Here is a 20,415-nt window from a genome sequence, read left to right as displayed (position 1 = left end):
AAAGCCGCTGCTTTAAAGAGCAGATGCAGGGGTTTGTGAGGCAGGCCAAGGGGAGAGGAGCAGCAGGGGTGCTAAAGTACAACCCGCTGAGTGTCAAATCTTCACCTCCCTCAGCAAAACTCAGGGCGCAGGGTCAAAAACAGCAGCAGAGAGCCAATATCAACCTGCGTCCCCTACAACAGAACATCCAATGGAGTTTTACTGGATCAGCTTCTATAGGGGAGAGAGATGCACAAATGTATTAGCGTGTACAGCCAGTATCTGTGGTTCATATATTAATCTCATAAATTGTTCTTTAAAACACACACACATAAGCACCAGTGAGCTGCTCTGTACCACAGTCTCAGCATTTAGGATTTATCACCTAAAGTTGTATATTTTTTATCTTCTACCCAACATGCAATGTTGAGTATGAGTTATTAGCTGGCACTATTAGTAAATTGCCTGATGATCACATCATCACTATCAGCATCTGAAATCAAATTTGCTACCCGTTATAGCACATAAAACACTCAGCTATGAACTAACAGCTCAAGAGTTATTGGAGAATTACTGTTGGAAGGATGATGAGACTGGGACACAATGTTGCCCAAGGCAAAGCGTAATTTATAGTTTATGATGATGTGACTGCCTGTGATGATTTAAAGTTTTTGTGTGTAGGTTGCTGGATATATGGCTTTTCCGGGTTATTGTTGTTGTGCCGAATAACAAGTGGTCATCAACATCAGCCTGTTTTGGTCTGGTTTAAGGGTCAGTGGTAAAGATAAAAGGGATGTTTTAGGTTGGATTATGGAATGGTCACTTTCATTGATGTTGGACATCCTATGTAATAATGTGTATTTGTGTGACCTTTTTACAAATTTAGTTGATTTGTCATTTAATTAATTATATATAGTATTACCTAAAAACTGATGCTAGTGCTATGCCAACAACCTATTGGAACAATTGATCATACTCTGATAATTACATTTGAACATTATGATTGCTTTAATTGGTAATTACGCCCACTTATTTGTTATTTATTCACTTTAATTAATTTTATAGTTTTTTTTTTCACTGATTTACTACAGTCGTTGCTATGTTTATATCAGTTGATTTCTTTTGTACTGTTTTTGTATTTAAAACGAAAAACGCTAATTATATAAAGGAAAAAGTATTTGTAATGGTTTTGAGTATATATTTGAATGAAACTATAAACCAATCATGTTTGTACAAAGTTGGTTGGTAAAAAAGTGCACAACCAACAGAACCAACCAACAGTATCTGACAATTTCGCTAAAAAGTACAAGCGTGAAAGCGAAAGATTGAAGCAGTGTACACGTGACACATTACCTGATAGACTCAAAACAGCGTAGAGTCATTAGATAGAGACAAGATTAATTCAATATTATGTTTAACAGCTATTGTGAGATGCGATCCAGCGGTACATCCTTGATAAACTGTCTGACGTGCACTGCTCTGGGGTGACTGTTGCAGCTCAGAAGCTGCAGCGCATGACAGAGTGTTTGTGTGTGTGTGTCTGTGTGTTTGGTCACATGATGTGCCTTTTCAGCAATATAGTGTGGCAAGAGGGCCTTTCAGAAATGCTAGATAAAACGCCAGTCAGACGTTGATCGTTTTTATCCTAAAATGGCATTTTATAACTAAGACGTAGTAGTGTAAATGGGGTCGTGTGTATTTTTTGCCAGCGGGTTGCTGTTGCGACGGGGCGTGGCGGAGGATCCCAATGCCAGCATCTTCTGTTGACCCAACCCTAGTTCATATCCCATTTTTTGAGTCATGATTTTACTGGCCAACCCAGACAATATATTGTGTCAAACAACTAGATTGTCAAACTTTTCAGCACAAAAAGTTGTTGCAGCAGAAATTAATATCCAATAATGCAATTCATTAGTGTATGTAAACAAAAAAAACACCCTCACACTTCAGATTTATTATGTCATGAGGCCATTGGAAAGGATTTGTGAAGGGTTTTGAAATATGGGCCTTACATAGTCAAATAGACATAATTATATATATATATACACATATATATACATATCAGCAATTAAAATAGTAGTTCATCATATTTAAAATGTGACACTATCAGCAATGAGTTGAATGCATGAATTGATTAAATGTACATCTTTTGAATGCAGTGTAAGTTAATTACAATAACGTTGTTTCCCAGATGCATAAATGCACATATGACAGCTCTGTGTGAAGAAAATATTTTATTGCTTAACCTTTTTGCCACATGATTTATTCAACAGGTTAGAACTGTTGTCAGAACTCCTGAACGAAATACAAAAGGCATGGCTGAATTTAGCCTTGTCTTAGCATCATCTTCAGCTTCCAAAGTTTCACTCTTCTTTTCTTTCAGATCTCTTGAAGAGTAGGCAGAACTCTGTGCTTGAGCGCGGGGTCATCGAGTACATTCACCCAGAAAAAGGCATTCTATTAACTCCCAACCATAGAGCATGACTAAACTTTTCAGACTCTACTCACTGAAGCATTCTTTGAAAAGCTTTTCTGTTGAATCAATTCTGAACATTTTATCTGACAGCATTGAGTGAAGAATCTGTTCTTGTAGACGGAACAGAAACAAATACAAGCTTCTATTCTCAGACATTATTCCGTATGCCTGTGCATTATTGATCATGGCCCTAAGTCCTATAAAAATTTAGCTGCTCTGCAATAAAGAATTCCACGAAGAAGAATTCAAGGCAGTGTGCTTTTTAGACTTCACATTGAAAAAAATTTGTGTAACAATGCGTATTCAGACATTTCACAATTAAAAGTGCTATAGAACGGAAATCTGAATATACCTAGGTATAGCTGAATAATAAAGAGTTCAGTACATGTAAATGACATAACATGAGCCTCAAACATATTTGATTCCTTGTTCTCATGTAAATCCCATGAGTGCAAAATCACAGTGAAAATAGGCCAATTGACTGCGACGATAAACACGGGCCCCAGGCAACATTTGATTGGCTACAACATTACCTAATGAGATTACAACAGTATTTTTTTGTATTATAATTATTATATATGTGGGACTCTTATTTTGAAAATAACAGTATTATACATCTTATTCTGCAATGCAGCAGGGCACTCATTTTTGCGGTTGCTTTAGAACTAAGAATTCAGTTGCCTATGGGATAAATGACTATAATGAAACATGCCGTATCCAGCCTTTTATTTACCTCTTTTTCTTTTTAATATGAGGTTTAAATATGATACATTTTAGCAACATTTTAAGCACTATTTTTTGCTGAATTAGCTTGTTGGATGATCATCATAACCACCTCTTTTTGATGTACCAAAAACATTTCTTAAAAATTTGAAATGAAGAAATATGAGAACAACACAATACTCATTCATTCATTCTGCGCAGTGGCGCAGTGGGTAGCACGTTCACCTCACAGCAAGAAGGTCGCTGGTTTGATCCTCGGCTCAGTTGGCGTTTCTGTGTGGAGTTTGCATGTTCTCCCTGTGTTCGCGTGATTTTCCTCCGGGTGCTCCGGTTTCCCCCACAGTCCAAAGACATGTGGTACAGGTGAATTGGGTAGGCTAAATTGTCCGTAGTGTATGAGTGTGTGTGTGTGTATGTTTCCCAGAGATGGGTTGCAGCTGCAAGGGCATCCGCTGCGTAAAAACTTTCTTGATAAGTTGGTGGTTTATTCTGCTGTGGTGACCCTGGATTAATAAAGGGACTAAGCAGACAAGAAAATGAATGAATGAATGTCAGTTTGCAGCATAACAAGCTGTTTTGAACGCCTAAAAATCAATGCAAATGAATGAGACCGGAAGTCTCGAGCCAAAAGGATTCCAATGGTTGCGCTTGCTTGTACGTCAAGAATAAGGTCAAGCTTTTAGGTAATGCAAGCAGGCATGGAATAACTTAATGTTATTTATTTAATTTTTAAATTAACACGCTAAGGCATGTTAATTTAATGTGTATATTGTGAAAATTTTTAATGCATATTTATGCATTGTGTCATGTCACTCAGCTCTTACCATGATTTTTTTCGGAGACAGACTGCGGAGAGACAGACCTCATTAATATTCACAGCCATTCCAAATATAGTCAATACTGAGCTTTCCTTCTTGGTGTACTTCCTGTGGTTTTAAGTAATCGTATAAAACCATTTCTGGAGAATTTTTGCCCTTAACTAAGCCACATACCTACTATGTAGATATCAGGAAACAAGTTAACATATTGAATCAATGCACTCTTTGACACCTTTAACACTGAGTAACATATTGAATTAAATATATTAAACTTTAGAATTGGAACTTTTAGAGTGAAGTTTTACAAACAAATTTCGAGAGGAGGATGTGATATTTAATGTAACAATGCAGCTGGCCTCTCATCTGTAATCAGTAATAATCCAATTGATTGATTGATAGATTGATTCAAGCTTACAATAAATCGACTAACTTCGCCCTACTATCTTACCTTCTTTTTTTTTCTTCCACCTTTTTTATTCCCTTTACCAGGGGTGAGCTTCTTATATGCTTATTGACCAGGCGGGAGCCCTGGGCTCAATTATCTCCAAGCTCAAGCCTCTAGCCTCAAGCATCATCTAAGTGTGAACTCTTGAAATATAACTTAAAGAAAACGTAAAGGTGTTTAATGGCATTGTAAGTATCTAAAAAATTTAAAGTAAAGCTTTTAAATTCATGATAAATTGACAAGTCTGTTTATCCATGCCATCCCAAACATACCAACTGGCATAATTGCAGTCCTTTACTTTGTATAGCTGCCATATTCGCCTGGCTGTTCCCTCAGCCTTTCTGGGAACATGTGTGATTCTTCCTGAAGGCATCCGGGTGAAAGGAAGAGATGGCTAATTAGCACCAGCAGACAGGTAGCTAGCATTCAGTCTCTGAACAGAGGGAGAGATAGTGGCTAAGCTGCCAAACCCATATGTGGAGCGTCTTATGGGCTGCCAGAGCAAAGCATGTATGATTGCAGGACAGATCACACGTGCCAACACATACACAGGCGCTTCAGTGTTTGTTCATGTCTGCTTATGTGACATCCTCTGCAATGCTTGTATGTTTCAGATACATTTCAAAGTGAACGAACATGACATTCTATCCAAGGACTGAAGGAGGTGTCTTTTGTAATGTATGAGAATTCGGTGACATGTTGTGATAACACAGGAAACCAAATGACATCGGGTGATGCAGAGAGTACAGCAAACTAAAACAGATGTATAGAATTTCCTGCAATAATATATAGTGATGATGTTGTAGCATTAAAGACCATCTAGATGTCCACCATTTTTAAAGGTCTTGTTCTTTGGCTGGTTTATATAAAAAGTTCTGGTGCATTTTAATATAGTAATAACATTATTTGTAGTTGGATCCTAAAGGGGTGGTCCAGAGTGTATTTTTAAGGCTTGGTTGATTTATAAGATTCAAAGCAATTTGTCCTCATGCTTCATTTGTAAAAATGTTATTTTTTCACATTATTATTTTCATGTTATTTTTTCCATAAATCTTACTTTGATTATTTACAGCTACTTAGCTAACATAAAACGACAATCATATTTCCTAGTACCTCTGAAAGTCTGCTCTCAAGAGGCTCTGATTGGTCAGCTAACACAACGCATAAATATAAATTTTTAGCAAAATTGTTAACGGTGCCAAACAGCATTTCCATTGTTTACATCCTTGTTTATGTCCTCACAACAATATACCATTAACGCTAAAAATTGTGCATGTATGTAGATAGATAGATTTTAACATTAAAAAAAAAAAAACTTACAGTTTGTGGCTCTCAATCCACAGCTTCATCTTTTATGGTTGGAGCTGCTCCTTCTTTGAGGAGTTTTTAGCCGAATCCAGCAGTGAACTGGGAGATTCTAAGCTGTCCCTTGTCAAATGCTAGCTATATACATTTTTTTAGAATTCTCTGGAACTTAATTAAAATTAAACTGTATGCACTTTTCTCTTTGAGTGTAACCTTAAGCATTTATGATCTCACTAACCCGAATGTATTTTTTTGTAGTCCCCAAACTTTGTTCGCTGTAGGCTTTGCTAAGCTAACTCTTTAAAAGCCAATGTCTCCCTTTGCATTGAGGTTTGAGTGTATTACAGATGCTGTTTATGTTCACAGAGCTACATTACACATCAACTAAAGTTTAAAAACAAAATATCGTAGTGGAACACCCCTTTAAACTTCTAGCTTCAAAAGTAACTTTAGACTTGTTAGAAATTTGATTCTGTTCTGAATCACACGAGAAAGAGAGCTGTATTTAGTGAATTTTAATAAATCAAACATGCACAGAGCAGCCAATGTTCTGCTCCCCCCAAATGAAAGACTCAGAACCCGTTCTTTTAAGTAAATCAAACACGTTGAGTGCAACCAGTATACATTAGTTTGACTTGACCTTTTAGTGAATCAAACATGTCTAGCACAAGTGTTGTCAAGTTCTCACATGAATAACCCTAAGTTGGTATGTGTGTGTATATATATATATATATATATATATATATATATATATATATATATATATATATATATATATATATATATATATATATATATATACAGTATATATATATACAGCTCACATTGCAACACTCATTGCTTCTTATCTGCTACAGTGACACTACAAAGCGTTTACTTTGTCTGCCTTCGCCGTGTTTTGATACCTTGCTTCGCTTATTTGTTTCATCTTGTTTACTGCCTGCCTTGTGACCATCTGCCTGTAAATTTGACTTCGACTCTGGATTGCCCTCATACATCTGTTTGCCCCTATATTGACCACTGCTTGCCTGACCATTCTAACAACCTGCATGTGGATCCTCACCTCTGTTGTCAGTGTCACATCCCTGGTTACATTCTGAATAATTGTATAAAGTGATGCAAACGTACAGCACAACTAGTGTAATTCCTGAATGAATGAGAAAGTTACGTGAAAAAGTAAATGATAACTAATGGCTAATTACATTATTCGAATTGTATTTAAATAACTTTTTTAATTACTATGTCAGATAAGTAATTTATTTACTCAATAAGGAGTTTATTTACTGTGACTTCTGCACATAAAACTCAGATATCAGTGCACAAAAAATACAATTAAACTATTTTAATTCTTTACACTTGAGTCATTTGGGCCTTTTAGGTTTATTAAAAAATTAATCACTTCAGAAAAAACACAATTTCTTGTCAATAATTTCGTATTAAATTCATTGCTTCTTAAGCATATGTAATTATCAGAAAAATGGAAACTACTTGAGTTGAAAAAAATTCTTATCATGCAAAATATTTAAATGATATATACACAGTTACTCTGATTTACACTTTATTAACTCTGAATTCATACCAAAAAGGTTATGAACTTTTTTTTCACTTGGTTGTCATTGTTTCATGGGAATAATTTTAATCTGCAGATAAAAGTAGTATTCTTTTGCTTAATATATTTTTATTAATAACACAATTACTCTGCTTCTCTGAATTGATCTACCAGAACTATTGAATACATGTTTTTAAGTCAAATATATTATAGGTAACCGTATTGTATATTATAGGTAACCGTATTGAACACCTTTTTGATCCATATAAAAACTAACTGAGCATTATGACCTTATGGCAGCTTGAGTAGCAAGAGGCCACGGCATAAGACCTACAATATACAACTTCTTGTGTAGACAGTGTAACCAATTACTCCAAGGTTATTGATTTTCACAGAAATACAAATCCACAAACAGATGAGTAGTCAAGCATTTGATACATGAACAACGTGCAGATGAGCCTTGTCAGCAAATCTGACGCTGGACACGTTACAACTCATCTTATTACGCTGGTCTCATTGGAAAGAAACAGCCAGGCAATCAAACAAAACAATTTAGAAGAACAAATCAATGGCAGCATCCAGTATTTATCAGCATTCATTGTTTTTGCAACCTCAGATGCCTCCTATTTTTTTATTTGATTGAGTGTGTGTGTTATCCATATCTGTCATTGGTAGTTATATGCTTCTGGACCAGTGCCTGGGAAAAGAAAGGTTTTAAGACCTACAGAAAGCAGAGTTATAGCACTTAAAGGGCACTTTGAGCTTTGTTAAATAACATGTCGTGAAGTTAATAATCAGACAGCATCAAATTGAGACAGAATAGTGTCTCCCTGCGGGATGAGCGGAATAAGCCTACGGTCAACCCAAACATGTAGACCCAATGTCAAGTGTGTTTGCCACCATTACAGAGCTCTGCTAAATCCCCTAGAATAATCAGTCAGTCTAAGTCTGAAGAGGCCCTGTGAAACGGATCGCTGCGTATGTCTGTTAGCAGGAGCGCGAGGGCTGGATGTGGAGCGCTGGGTTTAACCCATCGGCTGGAGGGGTATAATGAGACTGCAGTCTCAGCAGGGCTTTGTGCCATGCTGGTTCCTCTGGCTCATCATTCCGGGCCTGATAAATTGGCCTTCTCTAATTGAAGTCCTTGTTAAGCGGCTCTTTGTGGAGATCTCATTTGTAGGTCATATTTTGCCTTTCTTTAAGCTACACACAATTCTCAAACACAAGAGTGTTACAGAGTGTTTTAGCATATGCTAAAGTCATTAGACAATTAGTGGTGTAAGAAACATTACTTCTTCAGTTGCTGGGAATGTTACTCAGTTTACTTTATGAACGTGGACAGTTTACAAACAGAACAGTTCTGTAGTTTCAGTTTTCAGATGAATTAAACACTGTGGTGCTAATGTGTTTAATAGCTTAAAGGGACAGTTCACTCCAAAATGAAAATTATGTCATCATTTACTTTCCCTTCGTTTGTTTCAAAGGGTTTTGTGTTTCTTTATACTGTTTAATCACAACTGAATATATTTTGATGAAATCTGGAAACCACTTACTTCTAAAGTAGTTTGCTACTATGGATGTCAGGAGATTCTCAGCTTCAGAAAATATGCCTTTGTGTTCAACAGAATAAAGAAACGGATAAAGGTTTATAACCATTAAAATGTGAGTAAATAATGAGTCAGTTTTTATTTTGGGTGAACTATCCCTTTTTCATCCACTCTTCACTAAAAACAAAATCAGACGTATTGAAATGATTGTTTTTACCTTGTGGACATGATATGACATTGAGTAGTGGTGTTTTTAGTTTAGTTTATTTATTACTTAATATCTCTGCCTTTTGTTCAATTGCTCATACTCAGCAGATGATGTATAGGCTACATAAAGACAAATGGACATACTGTACCACTATTACAGAAGAAAATCTCCTGAAAGCCGAATTGTGGAGGGAAAATAAAGCTTTGGAACAATGTTCTGCAGGTGCAGAGAGGATCATTTACCTTTAAAACATGTATGCTCATTTGCTAAATAGGTCTTATTAACAGTTTTTCACAGCTGGCTTTCGATAAAACTTTCCTGAATATACTGTATAAAGGCAAAAATCTAAATCTATAGTACATGACTAGGGAAAAGACTGGAAATTGGCTAGTAAATTTCAATGTAAAAAGCAGCGAGCATATGATATAATTTTCAGTGACACAATATTGTTATGTCAACATTCCAGATCATTCAGTGGGCCTGATGATGTGACATAAATGTGAAATTGTTTTTGTTTACAAATCATGCATTTTGTCTAAATGTTTTAAGATTTTAATTAGTAACTAGGCTGATTATGATTAATAGGAAATCCACAAAATAATCAAAAATCTGCCCAATATTTTAATACAATTCAAATGGAATAAAAGAGTTGTATGTTTAAGGAATTTTGAAAACGGAAATTAGAGACACTTTTTCCATGGGCTTTTCCATGGGCTTATACACAATCTCACAGCAATTCATAACTGTTTGATTTAGTGGCTAATTCATATGAATTCGTACGATCTAATTCGTACAATTTAGTATAATTTGCCCCAATGACGGTTGGGTTTAGAGGTGGGGTTGGATGCCACGCCTCCTTTTTAAAATCGGACAATTTCGTACTTGTACGAATTTGTATGAATTAGCCACTAAAGTGAGAAAATGTAAAATACTTTTCGTTTTCTATAATGTAATGTTGGAATTTATACCCACTGAGGCATTTTAGATGTTTAAAAGTGATTGTTTAACATTTACAAGGGTAAATTTACAAGGGTAAATTATGTTTTTTTCATGAGTGAATAAAGGATGGATTGTGAGATTGACAGGCGGATCAGTGCAGCGGCAGCAGTAATGCAGTCGATGTACTAGTTTTTTTATTGTGGTAAAGAAGAAGCTGAGGCAAAAGGCAAAGGTCTCGATTTACTAGTTAATCTACCTTTCTACTCTCGCCTAAGGTCATGAGCTTTGGGTCTTGACCGAAAGGACAAGATCTCGGACACAATCTGCCGAAATGAGTTTCCTTCGTAAGGTGGAAGGGCGCACCCTTATAAATAGGGTGAGGAGCTCTGTCACCTGGGAGGAGCTCGGAGTAGAGCTGCTGCTCCTCCACATTGAGAGAAGTCAGCTGTGGTGGCTCAGGCATCTGTTTCGGATGTCTCCGTGACGACTACCTAGGGAGATGTTCCAGGCAAATCCTAATGGGACGAGGCCTCGGGGAAGACCCAGGACACGCTGAGGGGACTATGTCTCTTAGCTGGTCTAGAAACACCTCGGGATTACCCCAGAGTAGCTGGAAAAAGTGTCAGGGGAGAGGGAAGTCTGGGGTTCTCTCCTAAGACTGCTGCCCTCGTGACCCGGCCCTGGAAAAATGAAAGAAAATAAATGAATGAATGAATGTTTAACAACACTGGCGCTGTGGACTACCACAATTATTTCCAAGTGCCATTTGATTACTCTTTACTGAGAAGAAAGTTATGCATTCAGACTATGAGTTGAATGTGTCTTTCTGTGAAATGATTTTTGCATCAACCTAAATTTTCCCCACTGTGAATAATGGAGATTATTCTGAATAACATTATCCAAATGTTTGCTAATGCAGATTATAGAGATCATGGAAAAGGCCCTTGTGGCCCTTGGAGATATGTAGATGCTTTAAAGAAGATCAAGTTAAGATATGGTAGCTGTTTAGCATGTGATGCAATCAATACTTGCAAATGAGCTCCACGGTTCCTCTAACCAAAAAGGTTAGCTGCAAAATGAACTCAATTACAGCGGTTAAAGTGGAGAAGTCAAACACTATTTAGTCGGGCTGAGGTGAGGGGTCTGCATTGGTAATATACAGGTGTATTGACAGTGTCCGCTCACCTGGAGGGAGGGTAGAGCTAATTTAATGGAGCAGGTGGATCCATATTACTCCATTTAGTGTTGCCAAGCCAAATGATTTCTGATCCAAACACAAATGGAGATAAGCAGACAAGCTCTCTGTAAAGCCAATGAATCAATCCTCTCTATCAATTTATCAAATGCTGCCTAATAAGTGGCTGTATACTCTAGCTTTAGAAGAAGCAGGATGCCAAAGGTCATACAAAATAGGTAAAATGTAGCATAAGTACAGTTTTTTCAGAGCTCTACCTGTTATGGTAAATGTAAGAGCTGATATGCCTATGCTGCTTTTCTGTTGTGAATATAGACTGGTTGGACATGCCTGTCCAAATCTCTTCTTCCTCCACATGGCAAAACTGCTCTGTTGGATTGAGATCTTCAACAGGTACATGTGTTAGCTAACGGCTGCATATGGATACCCTAAAAGTACACTTCTGTACCTACAAAGGTCCCATGAAGTTTTTTTAGATGTTAGTATCAGTATTGTTAGTTCTTATCTAGAAGTTACACACCAAAACAGTTACAAAATTCGCATTTAAGTTATATAAATTAATAGCTTGTGACTAAATGGATTTTATTCCTGTCACCTCATACTTCGATTTTTCATCAAATTGTGACCAATCAAATGGTCTCTAGTATCTGACATGCCCTGCCCTCTTCAAGACACTTTACATTTGATGCACTTAAGTTCAACCACCCTCTAGCACAAGTGACAAATAATACACTATTGGCTGTTTTATAGAAAAGGGAGGAGCTACACTATGTCCCATGTTTTGGGTGAGATTACTTCAAACATCTTCACTTCACGGGACCTTTAATGTTTCATGAGGAACATAATAGTACTTTTTAGGTGCTAAAAATATGTAACTTGAAGTACAAACTTGTGTCATTTGAAAAGGTACCAGCCCAGTGATCGCTTTTGTTCTTCTGAGAGTTTGGGATGTTATGCTGCTTGAACATGAAATGTTTATGTTGGACATGATCAGTAATATACTCAGATGGATGTGGCTGGGGTGTTTAAACAATACTCAGTTGGTACAAAGGGGACCAAAGTGTGCAAATAAAATATTCTCCACAACATTACACCACCTGCAGTCTAAATTGTCGACACAATGTAGGATGGATCAGTGCTTTGATGTTGCTTAAATCAAATTCTGACTCTACCATGCAAATTTTGAAGCAGAAACCAAAATCCGTGTTAACTTCATAACGTAACATGACTGAATGTGCCCGCTCCAATCCGCTCATCTAATGAATGAAAAGTGCAATGCATATCAGATCATAATAAAAATGTAGTTTGGTAGACTACATTTATTCTCATCTTTTCCATCAACAATAATGCACTGTTCATTTATTAAATAAGCGAATCAGAGTGTGCAATTCATAAATTTCTGTCATGTTACTAGCGCAGAGGATACTGAGTTTCTGTTTGTGTCAAGATATAGGCAACAAACATTTTCCACCCTTATTTCCATTAAAAAAATTAACACTGGTCAAAATTCATCAGCATTTTTCCCTTTACTTTTGTTGTTCAGTGTTGGTGAGCCTGTGTTAATTGTATCTCCAGTTTGGTGTTGTTAGCTGACAGAACTGTCACTGGTGGTGCTCATCTTCTGCTACTGGAACGCTTCTGCTTTAAGGTTTGATGTAGGGCTGCATGATATTGGAAAAAAAATGACATGATATTTTGTTTTTCTGTGACATATACAGATGAAGTCAGAATTATTAGCCCCCCTGTTTATTTTTTCCCAATTTCTGCTTAATGGAGAGAAGATTTTTTTAAACATATTTCTAAACATGATAATTTTAATAACTCATTTTTAATAACTAATTTATTTTATCTTTGCCATGATGACAGTACATAATATTTGACTAGATATTTTCCAAGACACTTCTATACAGCTTAAAATGACATTTAAAGGCCTAACTAGGTTGATTAGGTTAACTAGGCAGGTTAGGGTAATTAGGAAAGTTATTGCATAAAGATAGTTTGTTCTGTAGACAGTCAAAAAAATATATAGCTTAAAGGGATTAATAATTTTGACCTTAAAATGGCTTTTACATTTTTTTAAACTGCTTACATTCTAACTGAAATAAAACAAATAAGACTTTCTTCAGAAGAAAAAATATAATCAGATATAATGTGAAAATGTCCTTGCATGCTCTTTAACAAAATTTGCGAAATATTTAAAAAAGAAAAAAAAAATCAAAGGTGGGTGAATAATTCTGATTTTAACTGTATATTGCGATATGAATACAATTTTGCAAGATGACAATTTGGAATAAATTGATAATTTTACATGAATTGTGATGAATTACAATTATAAGCAAATCACAAGAATAAATTAATACAAAATTAAAGTTTAAAATAAAGATAGAAATTAAAATAAACTGTGCTTTATTTATTTATTTTGAGGATCTAAATGTATTGAGGTACACAAATTAACTAATCAAAAGTAAAATAACACTTGAAACTGTAGTCAACATTTGAAGTGGCTCAAACCTTGCATCAATGTTGCCATAAAACAATTCAACAACATCCTTTCAGTTATAAAGACAATTATGAAAAAAAACATTTTGCTTTTCTGTCTCAATTGTTGACTACTATAGTCTTCATTAAAGGAGTAATTAAATACAATGGATCTTTGTAAATTGATTGTTAATAAATTTTATAATTTTCCCTCAATTCGCTTGAAATCATACATAATTCTACACCTTAATAAAACCTTTTAAACTTTGTACTGAAGTGTGTTTTCTGGATAATTACAATACCAACTTGACATTGCAGATCCTGCGATGTGACTTATGCACATTTGCGCATTGCGATATCGATGCTGAAACGATATATTGTGCAGCCCTATTTTGATGTGTTGTGTGTTCAGAGATAACCCATGTTTATTCTTTGTAAACTTTAAAGATGGTTGTGTAGAAAAATCACATACCCAAGCCAGTTCATTTGACACAGACCACCGCACCGTGACTGAATGTACACTTAAAAAACCAAGCCTTTTCTAGTATAAAGGATGGTAAAACTGCAGTCTTGCCAGAACTCTCATTAAACCTGCCTAATCATGTTTACCTCCAACACTCTGCTACTGTACACGACCTACAAGCTGTTCTCACAACAACCGACAGAGATAACCATGTAAAAGTGGGCTACAAGAGAGACCTTGTTTCCCTCTATTATGATGAGGGATCCCAACTAAACTCGTAGAATAATAGCCGTGATGCAGGAATTAGCGCTCGCAATTGTCTCCCAAAGTGCCCTGTGTCTCCGGTCATCTATTTTCCTGGCTGCGCATTAGCACTGTTTACCTAAACTGGACTACACAATGGAGCCCTTTTTGTGTCATTGGCGGGCACTCATCCGTGATGCGGTGTTAAGTGAGCTGCGATTAGCCAAGTTACAGTTTTCTAATGAACGTCCTCCGTGACCCTCAGTCATGGCCGCTGCTGCATCCATTAGAAGGGCTACTGACGGGACGCCCCCCTCTGCCTGAATGAAGCGCATGTAATGGGCTGACAGTTTTCTGCGCAGACTGATAAATGGCTGTAATTCTGGAAGATAAAGTGAAGCGGTGCTGGTTGGGGGCACCGAGTCCACATTCACCCGTGATCCCCCTCTTAAACTGCGGGGATTCCACTTGCTCTCATCAGCTAGAACTGTAATTATTTTTTGTCTTCATCTTTTCCCTCTTCCTCTTTCATTGTAGTTTGATTGGCTCCACAAAAAGAGATGAAACGAAAGAGAGAGAGAGAGAGAGAGAGAGAGAGAGAGAGAGAAGGAACAGGAGAATGAGAGAAAGAGGGTGGTGAAGATGAGAGGATAAGGACTACCATTGTGTAGCTGCAAATCAACTTTTCCTTGGCAGGCTTCCCAAGGGAGAAGAGATAAAGTAATTTGGTTTTCCGATACCCAATACGGGTCGAGGGAGGGGGTTGCATTAGGGGGAAGAAGGGGCAGGGAAAATAAAAACACATTGATCTAAGGGGCTAATAGTACTGTTATCTGGGCCAGGCTGATCGGAATGAGAGAATTGAAAAAGTAATAAAAAGTGAAACATTCCCTCTTGATTGAAATAGATTGGGCTGGCCTTTGGTGTCTGGATAGGCCTCGGTTTCTTCTCTCACGTCATCGGGTCCCAGGCAGAACCTTCTCCAGGGTTGCCCCAGAGGCATTTGGGGTGTTTCCATGTCAATTATGTTCCATCATTTCTCTTCTGCTTACAGAAATGATGGCTTTGACTTATTCCCAATATATCCCAGCTGTCCGCTGAGCCTAAGCAGGTCACTAGGTTAAAGCAGGCTGCTCATAATTGCTCTGGATCTGCTGGAGCGACTGGCATATCTAACCTCTGACCCTCGATGCAGACTCTTACTGACATCTTCAACGTGATTAGCGAAGAGGAGTGGCTCTTGTTTCAGTGATTTCAGTGACAGTTGTTACTCCCATTAATAGTTAATAGGCACTTCAGCAGAGATTGCGAGCGGCTCAACTTGTGGTCCTGTGGTTCTTGTAGGATGTGAAGAAATCTAGAAAGTGGTTTAGAATGACACAGATTGTGTTTCTGGAGTTAAGATTCACAGTGTATGATTTGATTACAAGTGTGACAAATCTGAGTTTACCCCAGCAGGCACAGGATGTCAACATAATGTCAGACTGATGTTACCCCAACGTCATGGGACGTTGCATTTTGTTTGAAAATGATATCAGGTTGACGTCAGAAACCAACGCCAGGCCGATGTCAATGTCTAACATTGGACAGACGTTGCATTTTAGTTACTTTCCAGTGCAACCTAAAAACAACTAAATATCAACTTCTAATGATGTTATAGCTTGAAGTTGTGTGGACATTACCTGTATTACTGAATATATTTATCAGACGGCGGATTTTGGTGGCCATACCTGATGAAGAAATGTCAGTATTTGACATCAATATGACGTTGATTGGTTCTTTTGACGTTGGATTTTGTTAACTTTCCAACACAACCTAAAATCAACAAAATATCGTAGTTTTACATTGTAATCGGGTGTCAAAATAGCACTGTCCTTAGATACTGGTGACCTAAATCTAACCTAATATTAACCTCTTATGATGTTGTGTGCAGTGGCTCCCCTAGAAAATTTTTTTAGGGGGGGCCACAACCGGCCGCATCAAATCTTGGGCTGGCGCACAAAAAAAATTATGAATTAATTTAGTGTAATGTTATATTTTTGTTTCCGGTAAATATAATAATGTAGCTTTAATTCATTTAATTAATTGCTCTTGAAATATTGCAATTTATTCCTAAAAAAAATTATTTAAAAAAAAATAAAAAAATCAATGTTTAGTTTTAAAGCACTTTTCATATAAATATCTTTTCAGTTATTTTTCACATACTTTTATTGTATAGTATATGGTATATGCCCTGTCTAAAATTAATGAAGATTAATGGATTAATTAATAAAACAAACAAATGAACAAAAGGCATTACTATATACACACACACATTCACTATACAGACTCTAAAATGATAATTTATCCATATTCCTTTTTGAGCCACAATATTATTAATACAGCTTCTATCTTTTATTGATGTACCTTAAGGTTAATATTAAATTGCCATTGCTGTCTATTGAAGGTGTGTGCATGCTGTCAAAGACGATCCGGGAGGGGGAGGGGCAGTAAATGAGCTATTTCAGTGGCACCAGTCAGTTAACAAAAATTTAGTGGCTGCTATTTATTTATTTATTTATTGAATTTATTGTGAATTTACGCAAATACATCTAAATTAATAATATCAACAACAAAATCATATTGGGGTGGCCACAGTTGTGGCCAGAGTTTACACTGAGGGTAACCGTGGCCACCCCTGGCCACCCCTTGGGGGCGCCCCTGGTTGTGTGTCTGATGAATACTCCTTTATTTACAACCTGAAATCAAATGGAATCTGCCTGAATCAAATGGAAAAGCCTGTGTGAAATCCGTATTTACCATGTTTAGTTTGTTAGCGCACATTGTTATTTTTTAGGAAAACAATTAATCCTTGCAAGTTAATCCACTGAAATAAAAATGTTTGTTTTGGTAAACTTCAAGGCGGCATGGTGGGTAACTGGCTAGCACTGTCGCCTCACAGCAAGAAGGTCGCTGGTTCGAGCCCAGTTGGCATTTCTGTGTGGAATTTGCATGTTCTCCCCATGTTAGTGTGAGTTTCCTCCGGGTGCTCCGGTTTCCCCCACAGTCCAAACACATGCGCTATAAGTAAATTGAATAAACTAAATTGGCCATAATGTATATGTGTGAATGAATGTGAGTGTATGGGTGTTTCCCAGTACTGGGTTGCAGCTGGAAGGGCATGCGCTACATAAAACATATGCTGGATAAGTTGGCAATTCATTCCGCTGTGGCGACCCCTGATAAATAAAGGGACTAAGCCAAAGGAAAATTAATGAATGGTAATCTTCAGTCATGGTCTGATCTTTTACTTTTGTGTTTTAGAGTGGTGATCTTTCTTTCTTCACGTTAGTTTGCCAGCTTTAGCCACAATTTTCTCACCATGCCCCTCCTAATGTTAGTTTGCTATGATGGAATGATGCGCAAAAGGAAGGTCCCGTCCCCTACTCAATATACTGTTTCAGTTGGAAGTTTATCAACATACTGAAATGAAAGTCTCAACAACTTCCAGCTCATGCAGACTAATTTTGTAACTATATTAATGAAACAATATTTACTAATTAAAAATGACCCAGGGCCACAAAATCCGTCATCTGTCATAAGTGTCATCTGTTTATTCTACTTTTACAGATATAACAAAGTAATTTTACTGAGAAATTTGAACAAATATTATTTCTACCCCTAGCCTTTAAACAAGATGAAATTACATTTATCTTAGAGAAAAAGAAAAAAAAATGAAATCAATAAATTAAAAAATAAAACACCTCTGCAGAATACACATATACCTTGATAACGCAATATTACAAACATTAATCCTCACATATTTTTTACAATGTACTTAATTTCATTTGCTTTGCATTTGAAAGGTCCTAAGATTTAGATTGACAGTTTGTAGAGATACTGAAATGCTCAGAAAAGAAAATTCTAAATTGGTCCCATGTTTCAGAAAAAGCCCTAGTATTGCCGTTTATTGTAAACTTTTTTTAAGTGTCTTTTTTATTTTAAATTAGGATGTATACATCATTTTAAATGCATGATTTGTTAGGATTGGAAAATTGAAAATCTGTAATCTGAGGGTTCAAAAATCTACACAGTAATCTAAACGATTTTTATAAATTCTGTAGTATTTAACTGTAATATGAACTGCATTTTACTGTAGGACATTTATGCAGTGTGTTACTATATTTTCAAAATTGACTATATTTTGCAGTAAAGATCTACTGTACATACAATTCTGTAAATACATATACAGCAAGATAAATGGTGCTATATATGTAAATATGGTAATTTTTTGCTGTTATTGATTTACAGTACGTTACTGGCAAGCTGCTTCCACTGTGCAGCTCCATTGATGTAAAGAGATGATGCCAAGGTATCCATAATGCTGGATCAGGCCGTATCTTAAGCAGATGCTATGACGGTCATGGAGGAGAGGAGAGCATGAGACTGATTTCTGAAAGACCACAGTAACAAACGAGCCTCCGCATTGATCCCATGGGCCAACCTGAACACCCGCCAGTGACCTACTCACACCTGCAGCTTCTTCACGATGGAGGTCCAGCATTCTTGTGCCCAACTAAGCCAGGTTTCTCTAAGGGTTTTTTTCTGAAACTGAACTGAACTGAAACTCTACATTGTAAAAGCGCTATAGAAATAAACAAACTGAATTGAGTCAAGTTACTGTAGATTCTATTGGAAATTGTTAACAATTAAAGATCAAGAAAAACAAGTATTGATGCTACTAGCTTAACTACATTTCTCAGAAGCTTGGCGGTAGCGTCGGTATTTTCTAAATCAAATAGCTTTTCTGTAGTGAAGCTATTATTTTAAGCAAGCAGTGTAGTAGCGTCCACACAAGCTACATTTACCGATCACGGACCTATAAGTGACGGCACCGACATTCAAGCAATTGTGAGGTCAATGTCTTGTCGTAAATCCATATGATGGTGAGAATGATGATTTCTTCTTCCTGTTTTATGGTGGTCAACAACAAACTTTTTGGCGCGTTACTGCCACTTCTCGCTCTAGTTGAAGACGTCAACAAACAATCAATGTGCTGTTACGAGAAACTTGCTTGATTGAAAGATGACTGAGGGAGAGTAGTTAAGAGATCAGTGTTGTGTTATGATGTCCCATGTTGTGTTGCGTTGCGTTATGATGCCCCTTGTTATAGTATTTTAATGGTGTAACACCTGGTTTTATTGGATTTTTTTGTTTGTGCTGTTATATACTATAATTTTTTCTGTTTAGTACAGCATATTATTTACAGTAAATAATTAAACTGAACATTAAAGCCTCATATGTTTTATTGAAAGTTTTATTGATCACTAAGATATGATTGACTTGGATTTAAGTTGCTTTGACTTAAAAATGAAAATTGCAAAAATAGCGTAAATGTAGCTTTAGCTACTTTTGCCAAGTAGATTTTAGCTTAGCTTGCTCCATTTCCAAGAGAGTAGCTTTTAGTGTAGTTAAGATACATTTTAAGTAGAGTAGCTAATAGCTTAGCTCACTACATTTTTCAAGAAGCTTGCCCAACAATGGCAATTTTTTATGGTCTAATTTTGATGAGCCTGTGCAAATTGTTTTGAATTTGAATTGTTTTGTTTGTTTGTTTGTTTGTTTGTTTATTTATTTATTTATTTGTTTGTTTGTTTGTTTGTTTGTTTGTTTGTTTGTTTGTTTGTTTGTTTGTTTGTTTGTTTGTTTGTTTGTTTGTTTTGCTATTGCTAAAAATATACCCTTATACCCTCAGACATATTTATTCAAAGTGACTTAGAAATGGGATCCAGCAAGTCATTTATCATGATGATGTACACAATCAGAAGTGAATGCTAGTAATACAAAACTTAGTCACTCGATAGACAAAAAGTCATAATAAGGCTTTTTTTTAAAGCTGTGCACAACCTAAAGTGCTTTTTAAACTTTTAGCACAAACTGTTTCCTGAAACGTTTATGATAAATAAACCATATGCTACAGGTTTTTTTATAGATTGACATGCATCTAAAATAATTGTCAAACATCTTTCATAACTGACACATACTGCTAATAATTTTCTGTATGACTC

The 20,415-nt window shown here is 36.4% G+C and overlaps 1 long non-coding RNA gene across 5 annotated transcripts in view; it reads left to right on the top strand.

Moving 5' to 3' along the window:
* LOC141379295 (uncharacterized) overlaps positions 1-19,645 on the top strand; it is an 83,899-nt gene extending 64,254 nt beyond the window's left edge. For 4 of the 5 annotated variants that reach the window (XR_012395842.1, XR_012395840.1, XR_012395839.1 and 1 more), the window contains one exon: positions 18,659-19,645. This is a non-coding gene — a long non-coding RNA (uncharacterized lncRNA). The remainder of the gene's footprint in view (positions 1-18,658) is intronic. The other variant, XR_012395841.1, reaches the window with a different exon arrangement.
* Positions 19,646-20,415: the final 770 nt, after the last annotated feature.

The sequence above is a fragment of the Danio rerio genome, chromosome 20 (genome assembly GCF_049306965.1).
Source record: "Danio rerio strain Tuebingen ecotype United States chromosome 20, GRCz12tu, whole genome shotgun sequence".
Taxonomy (NCBI): domain Eukaryota; kingdom Metazoa; phylum Chordata; class Actinopteri; order Cypriniformes; family Danionidae; genus Danio; species Danio rerio.
Note: the sequence above shows the minus strand (reverse complement) of the source record. Positions and strands in the feature narration are given on the sequence as shown.